This window comes from Corvus kubaryi, unplaced genomic scaffold, assembly GCF_017639235.1.
Source record: "Corvus kubaryi isolate FWS band 111438036 unplaced genomic scaffold, C.kubaryi_AGA036_p1.0 78, whole genome shotgun sequence".
NCBI classification, from domain to species: Eukaryota; Metazoa; Chordata; class Aves; order Passeriformes; family Corvidae; genus Corvus; species Corvus kubaryi.
In genome coordinates, this window is record NW_024582065.1 from 1,015,643 (window position 1) to 1,034,074 (window position 18,432).

The 18,432-nt window shown below is 54.3% G+C and overlaps 1 long non-coding RNA gene across 2 annotated transcripts; it reads right to left on the reverse strand.

The window, feature by feature from the left end:
- Positions 1-435: 435 nt before the first annotated feature.
- Positions 436-15,695, reverse strand: LOC121676329. Of its 2 annotated transcripts, none has more exons than XR_006020428.1 (3): positions 15,543-15,695; positions 14,970-15,039; positions 436-519 (listed from the first exon to the last, which is right to left on the reverse strand). It is a non-coding gene; the product is annotated as an uncharacterized LOC121676329 (long non-coding RNA). The 2 variants fall into 2 exon arrangements; XR_006020427.1 differs by lacking the exon at positions 436-519 and adding an exon at positions 6,326-7,436.
- Positions 15,696-18,432: the final 2,737 nt, after the last annotated feature.

An 18,432-nucleotide genomic window follows, 5' to 3' on the forward strand; every position in this document is an offset into this window, starting at 1 on the left:
CATCCTCATTTTCCCCACTGGGAGCTTTGCTCTCTCTCTCTCTCTCAGCTGCCTGGTTACTCCCAGCCCAATATTCCAAGTTCAGCTGTCCGCGAATTCAGGACTCGGCGAGCCAGAGAACAGATGGGCAGATTGAAGCATGAATGGAAACCTTTGCCATTGAGGAGCTGAAATCCCACCCCAGAGCCCTGCAGGGCAGTGAATTACCCGGCAGCAGGGGCTGGAGCAAGGCTGGCATCTGGGAAAAATCCTCCTCGTCAGGGAGGCACGAGGAGAGCTCCAGCTGTTTGCAGGGAACCTCTGCACCTGGCCAGCCCAGTAAATCTGTCCCAAACCCAGCAGCACCGACTGCCAGCACAGCAGGGTGGCTCCTCCAGGGCTATTTGCACATCCTGCCCACAGGAAATGTGCCCAGAAGGGATTAAAGCAAGGCCACGCTTCACAAATTGATGCCATCCTGAGCCTTTCAGCCCTGCAGTGAGTCAGCATCGATCCCCAAAGGGAGATTTCCGAGGAACTCTAGAAGGAAATAAAGTGCCAGGTTCAAATGCCATGTTTATCAAACTGAGGGAGAGACTCCCTTGTTTCCTACGTGATTTCAAATAAATTAGGGGCCCATCTGCTGTGCTCGGTTCCAAGAAATTAATTACTTCCAAGGGTGACGAGTTTTTACAACAAAGTAATTATCAAGCTAATAATAAAGGCAGAGGTTGGGCCTTCAACAGGAGCAGATTGCTGCCACTCCAGTGCCTGCAGCTGGGTGTTCCTGAGAATCCCTCGGGACTCCTGCCCCAGGGTCTCCAGGAGAGGGATGCAGATCAATAATCACACTGGGCCGTGTTCAGAAGCTCCCAGACTGAGCCGGGACCCAGAGCCCCCCTGCCCTGGGCTGAGCCCCGGCGTGGGCAGCAGGGGAGGGGGACTCTGCCCCTCTGCCCACTCAGGTGAGACCCCACCTGCAGAGCTGCCCCAGCCCTGGGGCCTGGCACAGGAAAGATGTGGAACTGTTGGAGAGAGTCCAGAGGAGGCAACGGAGATACTCTGAGGGCTGGAGAAATTCCTCTGCTCTGGAGCCAGGCTGGGAGAGCTGGGGGTGTTCAGTCTGGGGAAGAGAAGGCTCCAGGGAGGGCTCAGAGCCCCTTGCAGGGCTTAAAGGGGCTCCAGGAGAGCTGCAGAGGGACTGGGGCAAGGACACAGAGGGACAGGACACAGGGAATGGCTTCCCACTGCCAGAGGGCAGGGCTGGATGGGATATTGGGAAGGAATTGTTCCCTGGGAGGGTGAGCAGGCCCTGGCACAGGGTGCCCAGAGCAGCTGGGGCTGCCCCTGGATCCCTGGCAGTGCCCAAGGCCAGGCTGGACATTGGGGCTTGGAGCAGCCTGGGACAGTGGGAGGTGGCCCTGCCATGGCAGGGAGTGGAACAAATTGATCATTAAGTTCCTTTCCAACCCAATCCAGTCTGGGATTCCACAATTCTATGAAAAATTGTTGCTCTATATCCAACAAGGATTGGGCTGATTTAATAATAAAACAAAAGGAAACCTGACTGAGTTCAAGGGAGGAAAGGACAGGCTGAAACTCTCCTGAAGCACCTATCATCAGAAATACAGAGACCCCAGGGACAGGGAAAAGGACTTCCCATCCTGCTTTCCAGGAAAGTACCCTGGAAAGTCTGATTTTCCTCACTGGGAACCTGCTCTATTGGGAAGCTTCCAGGACATTATGCAAGCAAACCCTCATCCCCAAGCTCTCTCTTCCCCAGGGACAGGCTTCTCCAAGTGCTGCTGCAACTGCAGCAGGCAGGGCAAGCACCAGGAGAGGTTTCTGAAGTGTCCAGATAATATTCCTGCCACTTCTAAAAATCCCCAGTGCTATGGACACAGCTCCAGCCTCGCACAGCTGAGGGTTTCTGTGCTGCCTGGAACCTCTCTCCTCAGCTGCATGATTGTTAAGGACATAGGGCTGTTCCTGTGCAGGCCAAGGGCTTTTTTCCCACAGAGCTCATGGCCAAAAAAGTGATGAATCAGGGTTTGGGGTGATTTATCTCTATTTTGGTCTCTCCTAACTGTATTTTCTATTTCTAGCATCCACTGTCATTCAGGAAAATCTTGTAGGTATCCAAGGACACCGTGACTCACACCTTGGCTCTCCCAGCTCTCATGAACAGTTTTCACTCAGATTTTGGGATCCTGGCTTGCAGCAAGTGGCTCTCTGGGAGCAGCCCCGTGACTGGGGAGAAGGAAAATGCTTGGTTTCCTGTGAGTCAGCCCAAGCACTGCAGTTTGTGTTGTCATCATTAACACATCTATGCAGTTGGCGTTACTTTAATCAACTCCATGATGTTAATGGTTTTAATAACGGTTTTAGGTGATAATTCCCTTCCTCCAGGGAGTCTCTTCCTTTGATTTGTCAGGGTTGAGTGAAACCCAGACCCTTGGAAGCCAATGATCTCCTTTGAGAAGGACCCAATGCTTCACCTCACACACGTTCTTCCCCTTCCCCTTCCCTTTCCCCTTCCCCTTCCCCTTCCCCTTCCCCTTCCCCTTCCTCTTCCTCTTCCCCTTCCCCTTCCTCTTCCTCCTGCCTGAGCTGTGCTGAGCTCTCGGTTTGCTGCTCTGCAGAGATCTGGCAGAACATCTGGTGAGCATCCAGCATGGCCAAGGAGAAGAAGATTGGGAATGCAGGCACGGCCACCCCCAGCCAGGGGGCACAACTGGTGTGGTAGCCATGGTCCTGCTGAGGAGGAATGGCTGGAGGAGGACGTTGATGGGGGAATGTTCTGGTTGAGGGACTTGTCAGAAAGTAGGACACACCTTAATAGATTTCTCAAGGAGTTTTGGGGAGGATTTGACTTTGAACTTCCTTTTTAAAAATAAGAAGTGGCCTACATAGGACCGAGTTTAAAATTATGCAAGTATCCCCCGGTAATGTATGGAGCAGCAGGAAACCCCAGAATAGCATCAGAGAGGGATTTGTGCCCTCAGCAGAGACCATCTGCAGAGGAGAAACTGAGCTCCTTTGGAAAATCCACGTTGGGTCCCTGGGAAAGGAGAAGCTTTTGCTGCCTTGTCAAGGACACCAGGCTGACTGCACACAGAACGTCCTGGGTGTGCTTGAGTTAAATCTCCTGCAGAGCAGGTCCTTGGCCACACCGAGGCACATCTGAGGTCCAGAGGAAGAGCGGAGGAGCTGGCCAGAGCAGGAGTGTGGAGAGAGCCCACCCAGAGCCTCTGGAGGCAGCAGGGCCAGGAGCAAAGCACCCTGAGGAGCATCCCCGGCCGGAGGAGCCTGTCCGAGCACCATCCCCGAGCCACGAGCGTGTCCTGGGCCCGGCCATCGGGCCAGTGGGGCAGGAATCGCTGTGGGCTGCGTTCTCTGGCCTCCCCTCCCTTTGTCCTGCCCTGGGAGGGGACAGTCCCACCCCTGGCCAGCCCAGGCACCCACTGCCTTGTGAGCACCTGCTTGGCTCCAGTTTCCCACTGAAAGGTTCCAAACTGCCCCAGAAGCTTCCCCAGGGCAGCTCTGCTCCCTGCACAGGCTCCAGGCCCCCTTTCCCAGCCACTGCCCTCCCGGGAGCCCTGGGGAATGTCCCAAGGGTGCTGCAGAACTGACTATTCCACATCCAACTGTCACATCCATGAGAGCCGGCAGAGACCAACCCCAAAACCTCCCGCAGCCCCCGGACCCTCCCTCCCTCCCTCCCTCCCACTGCCAGGGAACCAGAGGTGCATTTTTAACCCGGCTGCTGCATCTGTGCTGCTCTCAGACTGCAGTGGATCCCCCCTCAAGGACGGGCCAACACTGGCTTGGTTCCAAAGAAGCCTCTCCTGCCTTGTGCCTCTTACAAAATCCACCTGGAAAAACAATCCTGGGGGCGGTGCTGACACATGAGTACGTCTGCCTGCTGCAGCAGTTTGCCCCTTCCCTTTCCACGGCTGTGCTTTGGAAACCAAGCCCAGAGAGAGCCCCTCGGGGTGGCCAAAGCAAACAGCTCTGCTCAGGATACAGAAATAAATACATAAACCAGGCTGTGGGCAAATGAGCGAGGAGCATTTCTAAATACAAACCACGGGGCCTGAGCTTTCCAGTGTGCAGAGCCAACACTGCAGAGGGGCTCTGCTGGTGCTGTCAGATTTTATTGCTGATTTACAGCAGCTCTTTGTGCAGTGTGGCCCCTGCTCAGGGCTTGTGTGGGGTTGAATCCAGTGGGAAGCAAGGCATGGTCAGGATCCTTCTTCCACTCAATGCAAACCCAGCAGAGGGAATCTCAACCTTCCTCTTAGGGGGGAAAAAAATCATAATTCTAATACAAGGAATTTTTAAGATCAACCCAGCAGAGGAAATCTCAACACTCCTGTCAGGGAAAAGAGAAAAAATAATCATAATACAAGAAATGTGTAAAATCCTGGACCTGGTGTGATTTCTTTGCTTTTAACAGCTGCTGATAGAGACTTTTTGAGGCCATGGGGAGGAGCAGCCACCGTCTGCAAAACAGATCAGGAGCAAGGCTACCTTCTGTCTCTCTGATCAGGAGCAGGGGGATATTTTGGGAACACGCAGCCTGGGAAGGCAGGAAGGGAGGAGTCAGGATGGAAACATGGGGCTGACACGGATGGAGCAGAGCCCCTCTGCCCCCAAATCCTCACTGGAGTCACCCCTGGGCACCCCGGGTCAGGCCAGGGGCACCGTGGGGCTGGATGGGCTGTGGGAAGGGTGCTCCTGGGAACAGCCTGGTGTGACCTTCCCAAGCCGGAATGGGGCGATTTATGGAGCAAACGCTTTTCCAGCCAGGCCTGGAAGCCCCAGAGCAGCTTCTCCACATTTCTGGGGAAACAACAGGCCCGTGCTGAGAGGGTCCTTGGAGACAGGGGGAGGAAAACTCTCAGAACGGCTTTTTTTCCCAGAAGAACCTTCTTTTTTTTACACACACACCCCGCCCCCCCCATTCTGACATTGCCTTGAAAAGGGCCTGGTTTAAGAACCAACCCCCCCAAAAATGAAAATGTTTTTGTTTGAAAAGAGGATCATGTCAAGAGCAAAGCTCGTCACAGCACAGGGAGGAGATGGATTGAACCCCTCATCTCACTGGATTTGAGCCAGGGAACAGCCCAAGGACAGCAAATCAGAATTTCGTTTCTGAATCAAAATTTAGGGAGTTTGGTACAGAAAAAAAAAGTTTCTAAATGTTTCTTCTACTGAGTCAAACCTCAGGGAACTGAAACACCCAGCAGATGCACTTGGGCTCCTTAGGGCCCTCAACAGAGGTTATTGAATCACAGAATCATAGAAAGGTTTGGTTGAGAGGGACCTTAAAGCTCATCCAGTTCCACCCCTGCCATGGGCCGGGACACCTCCCACTGTCCCAGGCTGCTCCAAGCCCCAATGTCCAGCCTGGCCTTGGGCACTGCCAGGGATCCAGGGGCAGCCCCAGCTGCTCTGGGCACCCTGTGCCAGGGCCTGCCCACCCTCCCAGGGAACAATTCCTTCCCAATCTCCCATCCATCCCTGCCCTCTGGCAGTGGGAAGCCATTCCCTGTGTCCTGTCCCAGGCTCTTGTCCCAAGTGTCTCTCCAGCTCTCCTGGAGCCCCTTTAGGCCCTGCAAGGGACTCTGAGCTCTCCCTGGAGCCTTCTCCTCTCCAGGTGAGCACGCCCAGCTCTCCCAGCCTGGCTCCAGAGCAGAGGAATTTCTCTGGACTCCAGGACACCCCAGGTCTGAGCAGAAGAACAGAACCTGAAGCTGCCACAGCCTTGAACCAGGCCCTGCAGAGGAAGGGGAGAGCAGCCCCTCGTGCAGGGCAGGCCCAAAGCTGCCCTGAACACTCCCCCGTGCCTGGCCAGTGACATCTTGTATTCGTGTCATTACTTAGCCCATGACTGGCTCCAAGAGCAATTTTCAGTTTCCAAATGAAGGTGTTGGAAGTGCTGCTGCCTTTTGCATGGCCATGGATGCAGGAGTGAGCACAGACAGTGGTGACACTCGAAAGGCATTTCCCAGGATGAGCAAAGGAAATGCCTCAAATGCTCGCGGTGCACTGTCAAGAGTAAAAGTGGAATGTAAAGACAGTTCTGGTGCAATTTCTAGGGACAAAAAGCTCCTCAAACTTCCTTTTGTTGCTAAGAAATAGCAAAACATGAGAATAAGCAGAGGAGCACTGCGGAGGACACAGATGTGCAGCACAGTCCATCATCCATGGACATGCTCATGGCAGCCAGCTAAACACAGTTGTTTTCCATGTCCAAAATGATCCTTTTGTAGCACAAAAGCTCCTTGTATCACCAGTAATGTATTAACTGCTCTTTGGAGAGAATCACGGAAGACTTGGCTGAAATATTCATACTTTTATTTGTGGTTTCAGAAGTCTCAAACCATGAGGATTTCAAAGCATTTCATGTGGCTCATTACAGCTGAGCTAAGAGGGAAATCATCTATTGTCAAGCTATGTTCAAGGAAGAAGCAGCCCTAGGAAGAGCTGAAAATGTGAGAAGTGCTCCCACCACATGGTTTGCCTCCTGATGATGATTCATCACTTGCCACTAAAATTTTAATTTTCAAAGTCAGAAATTAAAGGCGGGGGGGGGGGAAGGCTGAATATCTGCTCCCAGGTTCTCAACCCACGTGTGTAAAACAGCAAAGTACGGTGTACATGCACTGTGTTGAGGAACACAAATTTATGATTTCCTTCTCCTGGCAAAGGGCTGAAGAATTGCAGAGGATTTGGGATCTTTTTCCTATTAAATACAAAGAAATGTGGAGGGATCCCATGGAAAAATGGCCCTCTCTTCCTGAGAGTTATCCCAGGGAATTCAGCAGGAATAGCCCGACTGAAGTTTTGTATTCTTTAATACAGTACAGATGGCAAGAGAGGTGGAAAGTGCTTGGTATGCAAGTGCTGAAGGCTTTCAGTGTTCATTTTAAAATGCACAAGAATCCTTTAAAAACGAGTCTGCATTAATCTTTGCATGCCAAAATTCATCCACTGAAGCGTAAATTACAGCCAAGGACTGACAACAAATTCCTTGGCCATAAACGCCGACCTTCTCTGAAAGAAAAACCAAACAGTGAAGAGCAGAATCAGCAGCAAAGGGTTTTGTTTGCCTGGGTGTGTTATCATCAGACACCTGACTTCCCAGGGATCTCAGCACGTGACACTCACTTAACCTGAATCAATCATTTTCTCTGAAATCCACGCTGACTTCTCATCACAAACATCAGAGGAGGGGTGCGTTTTTAGAGCAGGCTTGCTGTGTATCAGACTGATCACACACATGTTTTACAGGGGTTTAATTATGGAAGGGTCTGATTATGAAACAGTGAATCCCAGGCCTCTCTGTTGCTCCAAACCTCCTGGATCTCCTGCAGCTGTCAGGGATGAGTCCATGAGTGCCAGGTAGAAGCAGATCTGGGCAGGCTGCAACCTCCTGATAAACCCTGATTCTGCCAAAGGATGAGTCCCAAATTAACATCATTTGTCCATAGGAAGTGTTTTACGGCTTGATACAAAAATAAAAATACAAGAGGAATGGAAACCTCATTGTCATCCTGCCATGAACTTTTTAAATGAGGCATCAAAGGTTCTTCCTCCAGAGGGTGCTGGGCACTGCCCAGGCTCCCCAGGGAATGGGCACGGCCCCGAGGCTGCCAGAGCTGCAGGAGCGTTTGGACAGCGCTGCCAGGGATGCCCAGAGTGGGGCTGTTGGGGGGTCTGTGCAGGGCCAGGAGCTGCACTGGATGATTTCTGTGGCTCCCTTCCAGCTCAGGGGGTTCTGTGATTCCATAATGGGATGAGGGCTCTTAATGCCCAGAGAGCCCCTCCAAGCCTCGCTCCCTGCTGTGCCCATGGCAGATATTCCTTAAACAAGCCCAGCACCTCCAAACTGCTTTTCCCACCCCAGATCACGTTGCAGAGGGAGTAGCAAATCCACTGGGGTGAGGGGGACCTCAGAGCCCTGGCCTTGGCTGGAGCAGCTGCCACCAGCACAGACAGCCAGGGGACATTGGCTGCCCTGCGGAAAACTAACCTGGATTTGAGAAACTGATGCACCCCGCTCCCAGTGGCACCAAATCATTCCCTTGGTGCTCCTGGGGTCACAGCTCTGGCCGTGGCAGTGACATGAAGCCAGTCTCAGCTGCCACCTGGGCTGTGTGGGGCCCGTGAGATCCCCACACGGGACATCACAGAGGTGTCCCCATTGCCTGGCCCTGGTGTCCCCATCCTGGTGTCCCCACTGCCTGGCCCTGGTGTCCCCATTGCCTGGCCCTGGTGTCCCCACTGCCTGGCCCTGGTGTCCCCCACTGCCTGGCCCTGGTGTCCCCATTGCCTGGCCCTGGTGTCCCCATCCTGGTGTCCCCCACTGCCTGGCTCTCGCTGCAGGGCTGATTGGCACAAACCAGACCCAAACCCTGCTGCAGAGCAGCCGTGAGGGGCTCTTTCCTCGTCTCTCCTCGGTAATTCAATCCCAGCAGGGGCTGGCAGGGAGCCAGGCAGCTCCGGGCAGCGAGACAGGCTCCGCTCGGTTATTAACGCGTTTCTTGATCCCAACGAGTCCTTCACAAGGAAAAACACTTCCCTGCTGTGGGCCAGCGTGGGGCAAACAGATTGGAGCTGCTTTTCTCCTTTGGCTTTGGTGCCTGGGCTCTTTGGCCTTGTGCCAGCGGGCAGCAGCTGGCCCCAGGCTCACCCCCAGGACGTGCAGCTCCAGCCCCTCTCCCACCTGCCTTTGGGGAGGGGGAATCAAGGGCCACCTAAATAAAGCAAATGTTAATGGGTTAAAGGGCTGAAATGGGTTATTTTTTGTTATTTTGCTTTGCTTTCTGTTGTGGTGGTGTTTTCTTGATTTTCTTTCGGTGGGCAAAGCGAGGATACAGCAGATCCTGAGTGCTCAGACGTCACCTCGTTAGAGCTGGGGAACAGAAATAATTTCAGTGACTTGGAGGGACTTTGTGTGGAATCAGTAAAAACCACAGGGAAATAGGCTCTGTTTTAATCATTTGTCCAAATTCCTGTGAGTTAAGGAGATACCAGGTACCCCATACCCAGAGAAATATTCCTGCTGCTGTCCATAACATCAGTCCCTGGGCTTTGGCTGCCTGGGGATCTGTGCCGTGCCTCCAGCAGATGTATCCTCTGTACAAGGGTGATGTTTGGTGGTTGTACTCTCCAGCTATTTCTGGAAGTGAACGCAACAGTCTTCCACTCGGATATGACTGTCTCCAGCATAAACAAATCCAGGCCAGCTTTGCACCATAGATGCACTGTCTGGAAATATCATCATGGAGGATGTTTACTTGACTCTTTCCAAATTTTTTTCTCATTCTTTGCTTTGTTTGCAGTCAAACTTTATATATATATATATATATATATATGTATATATATATATGTACTTTTCCCAACCTAAATGTCTTCCCCCTGTCATTTCAGCATCTCTTGCTTCAGAATTTGGGGAACAGCCAACCTCCTTCCCTGGAACCAGTTTCTATTTGGGACGTGACATCTTTCCAAGTTGCCATAAAGTCGGTGTTCAATATATAGAACCAGCATGGAGAGCTTGGTTGGCTTTGGCATTATGGCACTGCCACAGCCATCCACGCCCACCTGTCCCTCTGTCACCTGTAGCTTCTGAGAAGTTGTTGGGATGAAATCTTCCAGGATTGGTTCAGATCGCTGCTTCCGGGGGAGGTGAATCACACCCAGCCCTAGAGACCATCAAGACAAGATGAAACAGCCTCAAGTTGCTTCAGGGTAGGTTTAGTTTGGATATTAGGGGAAAATTCCCAGTGGAAAGGGTGATGAGGAATGGCAACTGTGCAGGGCAGCGATGGGGCCACCGTCCCTGGATTTAAAAGATGTGTGATGTGGCACTTGGGGACATCATTAGTGGTGGTCTTGGCAGTGCATTCCAGGGGGAATGGTTGGATTCATGATCTTACAGGCCTTTTCCAAGTTTAACTCCATGATTCTAAGAGTACCACCAGCCCCCTTGCTCAGCAGGGCTCCACTCCTGACTCTGGAAGAAGCCCCTGTACTTCAGAATCCCCTGGAAACCAGAGCTGAGGGCCACCTTTGAGCCACACCAATGTTTTTTCCACCACCCCTCTCCCCCTAAACAGCAACCAAGTGTCCTACAAACCTTTGTGTTTGCTGGGATCTGCTCCCACTAAGGAATAACCCTGCAGGGAACGAGGAGGCAGAAAAGGGACCAGGTTAATCTGGAGTGTGCCCTCCCAGCCCAGCGTCACAGCAGCGGATATGGGGATTTTTGAGCTGCTTCCTCAGAGATATTTTTAGCCACTCAAGTGACTTGTGGCAATTCCCCGAGGCCAGAGTGATTCACAGGGTTTGACTGAGCTGGATTGCTCCCTGGGAAGGGAGCGTCATCCCACTGAAATCAGGAGCTGCTTTCAAAGGCGTAAGGACTGTGAAAAATGGAGCAGGATTTCCAGAATGAGGTTTTTGGCTCTGGCTAAACTGGAGCTGTGGAATTTTCAGATTATTATATCATGGTGGGGAGGGATCTTTTTGTTCTGATGTTAGTGAGAGGCAGTGATTGATCTCACAGGCTGGGGGCAGGCAGTGTGCAGAGTAAGACTGAGCCATGGAAATTCCCTCTTCCCTCAGTCCTCAGCAGCTTTTAACCCTGCCCTGGGCACCATCTCACATTTTTATCCTGCCTTCCTCCCCTGCAGCCTCTTCTCCATCAGTGTCCATCAGTCGCCCTCCTCCAGCCCCCCAGCCCATTATCTCTGATGTGTTGGCCTTCCAGAGCCTTTTTCAAGCCCTTCTTGCAGTCAGGTGGCCTTTGGCAGGATTTGTGAAGTTCAGCAGCCCAAAGGTGGTGGGGAACAGGACATTTTCCCTGACCCTGCCCATCTGGCTGCCCCTTCCCACAGGTACCCCTTAGATCGTGTTCAAGAACTGCTTCTCTCTAGACTGACAAAGGCAGAGGAAGGAACCTCGCTCCAATCCGTGCGGAGATGAGATGAGGTCGATTCACAATAAAGGTCCTTCCTCTTTCTCACCCCTTTACTTAGGAAACCTTTCCTAAAGGGAGTTGAATGTGGGTTTGGAAGAATGTTTTGATGTTCCTCTGGAAGAGAGGAGAGAAGGTTTCCTGCCCAGCTTGGTGAGTTGGCAGTAGCTGTCCAGCCTGTCCAGCAGCTCCTTCCAGAGAGCATCCTCTGGACAGCAAAGATGGGAGTGGTCAGGGAGGGCAAGAGCAGCACAAGCAGTGACCAGAGAAGCTCCCTCTGTCACCAGCCCCCACAGAACAGAGTCAGGAGTGCTGCTGCCAACAGCTGTGAGAGCCCCATAGGAAGAGGGGAGGAATCAGGGGGCTCCTGGCAGGAAGAGCCAACAAAAGATGGAAAAGATCTGGAGGCAGAGAGGGCAAGGGAAGACAGGCCTTGGTCGGAGCTGTCTGGATGGCTTCAGGCTCTGGAAGCTGTGTCTTTGGGCTGCTCCTCGGGGCTGAGGCAGCAGCCAGACTTCCAGGCTCAGTCCTCAATTTCCCCGGTCATGTGGCATCTGCTGGGCTCCTGACATCCCTCAGCAGCAGTGCTCTGTGGGCAGATAATGCCTGGCTGCTCGTTAGAGATTGTCCTGGATACAGGGCAGTTCTTGATCCCCCCTGAGGTATTTCTGCCATGGACAGGAGCCAGTGGGATCATGTGCTCGGGATTCAGTTCCCAGCTCCTGCTGTCACAGGCCTGGGCACAGCACACAGGCTCCAGGAGTTATTTACAGCAAACCAGCCAAGCCCTCTGGCAGAGCAACTGCTGGGTGCCAGCACCAAAGGCGAGTGCTGAGGCCAGGAGCTTCCTGCCCGTGACCAGCACAGCTACAAAAGCAGCTTCTTCAAGCCCTGTCTTGTTTGCCTGGGACTCAGCCTTAGTCCACCCTTGCAGAGCAGAGAAGAGACAGTGACCACACTGCTTGGTCTGCTCCGCTGTGAACACAGAATCGCAGAACTCCTGAGCTGGAAGGGCCCACCAGGATCAGTGAACCCCTGGCCCTGACAGACACCCCAACAGTCCCATCCCAGGCATCCCAAAGCTCAGGCCCAGCACAAGGACCCAGTGAAACCCCTTCCTGTGAGCTCAGCCCTGGCTCTGCTCCCCCACTGCAGCACGGCTGGGGTGCTTTTATCTTTATGCTTTTCTAATTGTGCTTTATTGCCTCCAGAAACCCCAGGGAAAAGGGGCTGTTTGTCATTACAACACTCCCAGTTGGTGCCTTATGATACCCAACATTCACACCCTTTCCTGGGGATAACAGTGCTGATGTTTTATGGATATTAAAGTGTCTGGGGGAAGCCTTGGCATTCGTGGATTTACTGCAGCAGAGTGAGGACAGGCCAGTGCCTGGCACTCACAGCTGGATCTCTCAGCAGAGTGGGGTTATTTGGGTTGTGATGGCACAGAAAAATTTGTCCTCATGACTCTGGATCCATAAAGAAAACATCAATGGACAGAAGTAAATCACTGCTGGAATTGTCTCCTTGCTCCCAAAACAGAGGTGTAAAATATTGAAAGCACTGGGAAGTTTGCATTTTCTCTTTCCCTGCGCCCATGCTGGAGTGGCACCAAACATTTACACCCAGGATCCTATCCAGGCCCTGCTGCCCTTGCATGGCCTCTGTCCCATGCTCCTGGGACTCCTCTCCAGGCCCACTGCTTCCAGTCCTGATGGAAAAAGTTGGGAAACAGGGCTGTGGGAAACTGATGGGGATTTATCACATCCTCCTCGCCGCTGCTGTTCCCACCCAGCACTGGACACCCCCAGGCTCTCTGGGGGTGAGAAGGTCTCTGGGCATCCCATGTCCCTGCATGGCCTCAGCTGGCAGTGGTGACGTGCCCAGGCTGTACCAGGGGCACTGCCCCTCCTCACCCACCCCCTCCTGTGCCCCCTCAGCCCCAAGAGTCACCCCTGGCTCAGCTCTGCCTCAGCTTCCCCACAGCTGCCAAGACCCCCAGCTCCTCTAGAAAGTGCTGGGCTTTGTCTCTCCTCGTTCCTGCATCTCTGGGCAGCCCCTGGACTTGTTCCTGGTGCCAGACAGGGCCAGCAAAGCAACACCCTCTGTGCCCTGCAGTGAGGCAGCCCCAGCCCAGCCTGCTTTGGCCCTGGCACCCACGGGCTCACACCTGAGCTAAAATCCTTCCAGGAGGCTTTCACAGAGGGAATCCAAGCTCCTGAGTGAGAGCAGAGCTCCCTGGCCCTGTGCTGCAGCTCAGCTGCTCCTCAAGGTGCTCTCGCACCCCAGTTCTGCACTTGGGCTCCCAGCTGGGCACAGTTTATGTCTCTCTCTCTCTCCAGATCAGGCAGCCAGGGCCTGCCAGGGCTGCAGGAGAGGCCCAGGCCCTGATTTTGGGGATTGCTGTGCCCACAGGGATGGAGTGACTCACAGTCTGGCAGCCAGCTGGGAAGTTCCCATGAACATAAGCCAGGCTGATGGAGCAAGCAGATATCTATTCCCAAGAGTCCATCAGGAGCAACACATCCACAAGTGCTATAAAGAGACAGAGAAGCAAAAGCAAACCAGACCTGGGCCTGCCAAGATGAGCCAAAGGCTTCTCTCACTCTCCTCTGTCCCCTGGCCAAGTGTCCTGTGCAGGCTCTTGGCACTCAAGCTCCCAGCCACAGGGCAGGACCTGGGGCTGAGATTGCTCCCTTGCCTTTGGGTAACTTCCTTTCCCAGAGATGGGGCTGAAGGAAGATCCAGGAACGTTTACCCACTTCTCCACAGGGTATCACATTTCCTGGATTAATCAGCAGATATTCCTAGCACTGCTCCCTGTCCCCACACATCTGGCTGTGGACTCAATCACTGGACAGACACACTGGAAACATCCCTCTCCCCCGACTGACCCCGACATTCCTGCTGCTCCACCACAGACCTTCCCCACCTTCCATGAAAACCTCCTTAACTCGGCAGCCACGCTCAGTGAGCTCTTGCAAGACTGCCCCAGAAGGCTCCTAGAGTGCTGTGACAGCCATCACCCCCCCTGGGGACACTGGGGGCAGAGCCTCTGGCCTTTACCCTGCCCTGGGAGAGCTGCAGTGGCACAGCTGCTGTGTCACTGCACAGAAATGACGCTTCACCGAGTGCTATGGAGCTGCCAGGGACAGCCCCGGCCCCAGCCGTGGCCAGGGGACACCTTATCCCTCTGGGAGTCTGTGGGGCCAGAAGTGCAGTGTGAAAGGCTCCAACCTCCTTTCCAATCCGAAAGAGCTTCCAGCACCATCCTCCTCTGTGCGAGTTCCTCAGGCTGTGCATGTGCTGAGTGAAGAACATTTGCCCTCCTTCGTTTTAACTTTTTTGCCCAATGATTCCCTCCCTCTCCTGTCTGAACCAGAGGGACCAAGCAATGTTGCTGGTACCCTACAGATCGGCCCCACCTTGATTAGAACCTCTCCAGCTCTCCCTGTGTCAAACCACAGCCTCTTTATCTGGAGAACACCCAGAGCAGCAGCCTGGGGTGGGAGTCGGGTGCTTGGCCCTGGGCCCCCATTGCTGTTCCAGACACATCAGGGCAGCTAAAGCAGCCAGGACACATCCCAGAGCTCCTGCAGACCTGATCAGGAGATGGAAGTTGGGTAGAACCACCCAGGCCATCTCTGCAGGCACTGGGGGCCAATGTTTATGTGCTAAGGCCCAGCATTGGGGCCACCAGCCTGGGCCACTGGAAATCCTCAAGCCTGGAAGCTGCAGGAGAGGCAGCTGATGGGGTTTTGGATCCTACAAAGGGTGTTCCCCTCACACACAGGGAGGGATACCTGAGCTCTCAGCCCTCACTGCAGGATGTTTGGTCTCCGTGCCATCACCCCAGCCCTCCCCCCTGGACATGGAAGTGCAGAGCATTTTCCTGTCTGCAGAGGTGGCCTCTTGCCAGGCTCTCGGTGCAAGGATTTGTTACTCTGCTCCCCCAAGGACTCAGCAGTGGTAATTTTCCTGCCCTGATCTTATTTCCCACCTGGTATTTGGCATTTCTCTGCACAGCTTCCTCCTCAGCTGGGGATGAAGGTCAGCCAAGACAGCAGGAGCTGAGAGAGACAGAACAGAAACATCTCAGGGTGAGACGGTCTGGCACAAGGGCACGCTCAGCACCAGCATCCCACAGGAAATACACATTGTCCTTGTCCTCAGGGCCGTGGGTCACCCTACCCCAGCCAGGAGGGGGCTCTGGGCAGGATGACCACCAGGACTGACACAGGAACCTCCAGGCAAGGGCTCAGGCAGCCAAAATCAGAGCCCCAAGGCAGGGGACGAGTCAGGCCTCCCCCACTTCCACACAGCCCCCTGAGAGGCTCCAGACAGGGGACATTGGAACCAGGACTGGGGGAAAAAAGGGTTCTGGAGTAGCACTGGAGCACCTGAGTCACCATCCCAGCTCTCTGATGGGAAACAGCTGCTCGTCCAGGGATGAGCGGCCACAGGATTTGTGCCAGAGGCGGAGGTTTCATCCCTTGGGCTCGGCCCTCTCGCACCTCCAGCCACTTTCCTGAAAGTTGGTGTCCCTTTGGGAGGAAAACAAGAAGAACCTCACCTCTTTCTGGAGCCAGCCTGGCAGCTTTGAGTGCGGCAGGGTGGTTCCTGTGGGTTTTACTGGGAGGGTGGTTTTAGGGTGGGCTGGAAGCTGAGCAGCAGCGTGGTGGTGCTGGGACCTGCGGCTCCAGCGCAGCCCAGGGACAGCAGCTCTTTGTCTGCCCCAATCAAAGGATGTTTACCCAGCCTGGGGGTGATCACTTGATTGGAAATCACATCCCCAGAGCCCCAGTCATGCTCATCTGCCTGCCAGCCCTCCCCACCTCCTCCAGAGCCCTGACCACATCTGAGGCTCCCAGAACAGCACAGGACTGAGCAGATGCCAGCAGATAACAAGTCAGGCCCTGCTTGAATCCTTGGTGCTCTCTCCTGTTCCTCCAGCCACAGGGGCAGGACCAGCTCTCCCTGGAGTTTTCACACAGACATCGTGAGGAAGGAGAACTGTCACTGACCCAAACAGCTCATGGCAGGAGCAGCTTCACCAGCACATGGAAAATGCCCAGAGAAGTTGGATGACACATCTGGGGACTCCCCTGAGAGCTGGTCCTGAGCCTCACCAGGGAGTCTGGAGTCTGCCTGTTTCTCAAGCCCATGTCAAGTCAGACATGACCATGATCCCCCACAGCCCAAAAAACCACATTTTTGGCATGTAAATAAATGAAAACCCTGATTTTATCATCCTGCCTGGCTGCCTTGCTGGTTCCAAGGTGCATTCTTTCCCAGGAAACACCCAGGAAGGCAGCTCTGGACACCAGCACTGGGCTGAGGAGGAGGCTGGGTGCTGCAGAAAGTTGTCACTGCTGCAGACATTTGAGCATCCCTCCAACTGCAGCAGTCAGCTGTCAGAGCAATCACAAGGAGCTGGAAAGTTCCTGTAGCAGGGTGAATGGAGCTGTTATCACACAGTTAAGGATTGATGAGAAGACTTTGGTTTGCACTTTAACAGCCCCTCTCATCTGCAGAGCTCAGAACACTTGAAAATGTTTATAAATAAGCCCCACATCTCTTCAGAGGAGACTTTATTCCCCTTTTAATGCTGGCCAAGTGCACGGGGAAGAGCTGAGTAGCTCAGCAGAGATCTGAGTTTGATGCTGGGAGCAGAGACCCCCCCTCCTGCTGCTCTGGCTCCTGTGGCAAAGAGCCAAATCCTCACGACATCTTGATGCCAGACCCAGGGCTGATAAAAAGGGCGTCTCCAGACAAGGTCCCTGGTGTTCCTCACCCCTAAACCCTTTTATCAGATGTCTTCATCTCGTGTTGCTGCCTGAGCCATTCCCAATGAGCAAACCTCCCTCGTGAGGCGCAGGAAAGAAACCCACATCCCAAAACCTCCAGCTAACCCAGGCAAGCCAGCACAGACACAGAGATTTCACCTGCCCTGAGCATGGCTGCTCTCTGGTTTCCCAAAACCCCGTCTGCTTCAACAGAAGTGTCCCAAAAACCTCTTTAGCTGTCCCAGTGTTTAGGACATGTGCTGATGACACCTCGCTGGGGGTTTGATCACTGTGTGGGCCATTTGCTCAAGAGTCAGACTCGCTGATCCTTGTGGGTCCCTTCCAGCTCAGGATAATGAAGTGTGGGAGCAGAGCAGCCCCCGTGGGTGGCAGTGGGGCAGGAGGTCCTGGCCTCCATCAGCCCTCTCCTGGCCACTGTCCCTGTGCCACCCACAGCACCCACCCAGCCTCCTCTGGCTCCTCTTCCTGCAGAGCCCAAACTTCCCCAGATCCCATCTGGGCACATCCCCCCAAACCTCCGAGCCCAATCCCTTGGGATGGATGGGATCCGACCCACAGGCTCTGTCCTCTCGCAGCTGCCCAGGGAGGAACAGACCTCGGGACAGAGGAAACTCAGCCTCCTGTCCCGGGAGCCTTTCCTGCCCTTCCCAGAATGGCCACGTTGTTCTGCAGCCCCTTGTCTGCCCAGCCCTCATTAACTCCTTTTCTGCAGCCTCGTTAGTGCGGGGGATCAATGGGGCGATTGTTCCCCCGCGCCCTCAGTGAAGGGGGATTTTGTTTATTAAAAAGTCATGCTGCTGCTGAGGAGCTCCTCGGAGCCAAAAATAACTGAGGCCGCGATTGTTTCCTCGCTGCTCCCTTATCTGCTCCGCAGGACTCGCGGGCAGAGCCGCAGCCGGAGCAGATGCAGCTCCTGCTAAAAATACCTTGGAGCGAGGAGCAGCAGACGCCGGCGGGGCTGTGAAGGGCATTGGCGAAGCTCTCGGACACGCAGGGCCACCGGACACGCAGGGCCACCAGCCACGCTGGACAGGGGCTCCAGGTGTTGGCTGAGGGTGCCAGGGGGTGTCCCTCCCTTGCCTCTGGGCACATTTCAGCCCCCCTGAGGTGCTCTCTGGAGATTTCCTTTGGGAAGGGAGCAGAGGGCAGGAATCCACAGGCAGGGAGACTCCAAAAGGGGCTGGGATGAGCACAGGGTCTCCCCAGAGCCCGGCATTCCGTGGTCTCTGGGGGTTGTTCAGGGCTCCCTGCAGACGGGGAGCAGAGCCCCAGGGATCCAAGCCCCAGGGCAGCAACAGCCAGCCAAGGAGGCTGCATCAGCCACAGCTTTGGTTGGCTCTCCCAGAGCCCTCAGACAAAATGTTTGTGTCATCCAAACAAACAACCCCAATGCTTTTCCTGCTGCTGGGATGCAGGGTGGGCACTCGGAGGACACACACACAGAGCCTTCCTTGTGCCACCTCTTCCATCCACCCAACCCTGGGAATCTTTTTGCTTCCCAGAGAGTCTCCTGGCATGAGGTCCAGCGTTTCCTGACCACCAGCCCAACCCCACCCCCAGCCCTCCTGGCACCAGTGGTGGGGAGCTGTGTGCCAGCCCTGCTCCACAGCCGTGCTCCATCCTGGCAGCAGGGACAACAGGGAACCAGGTGAGCAG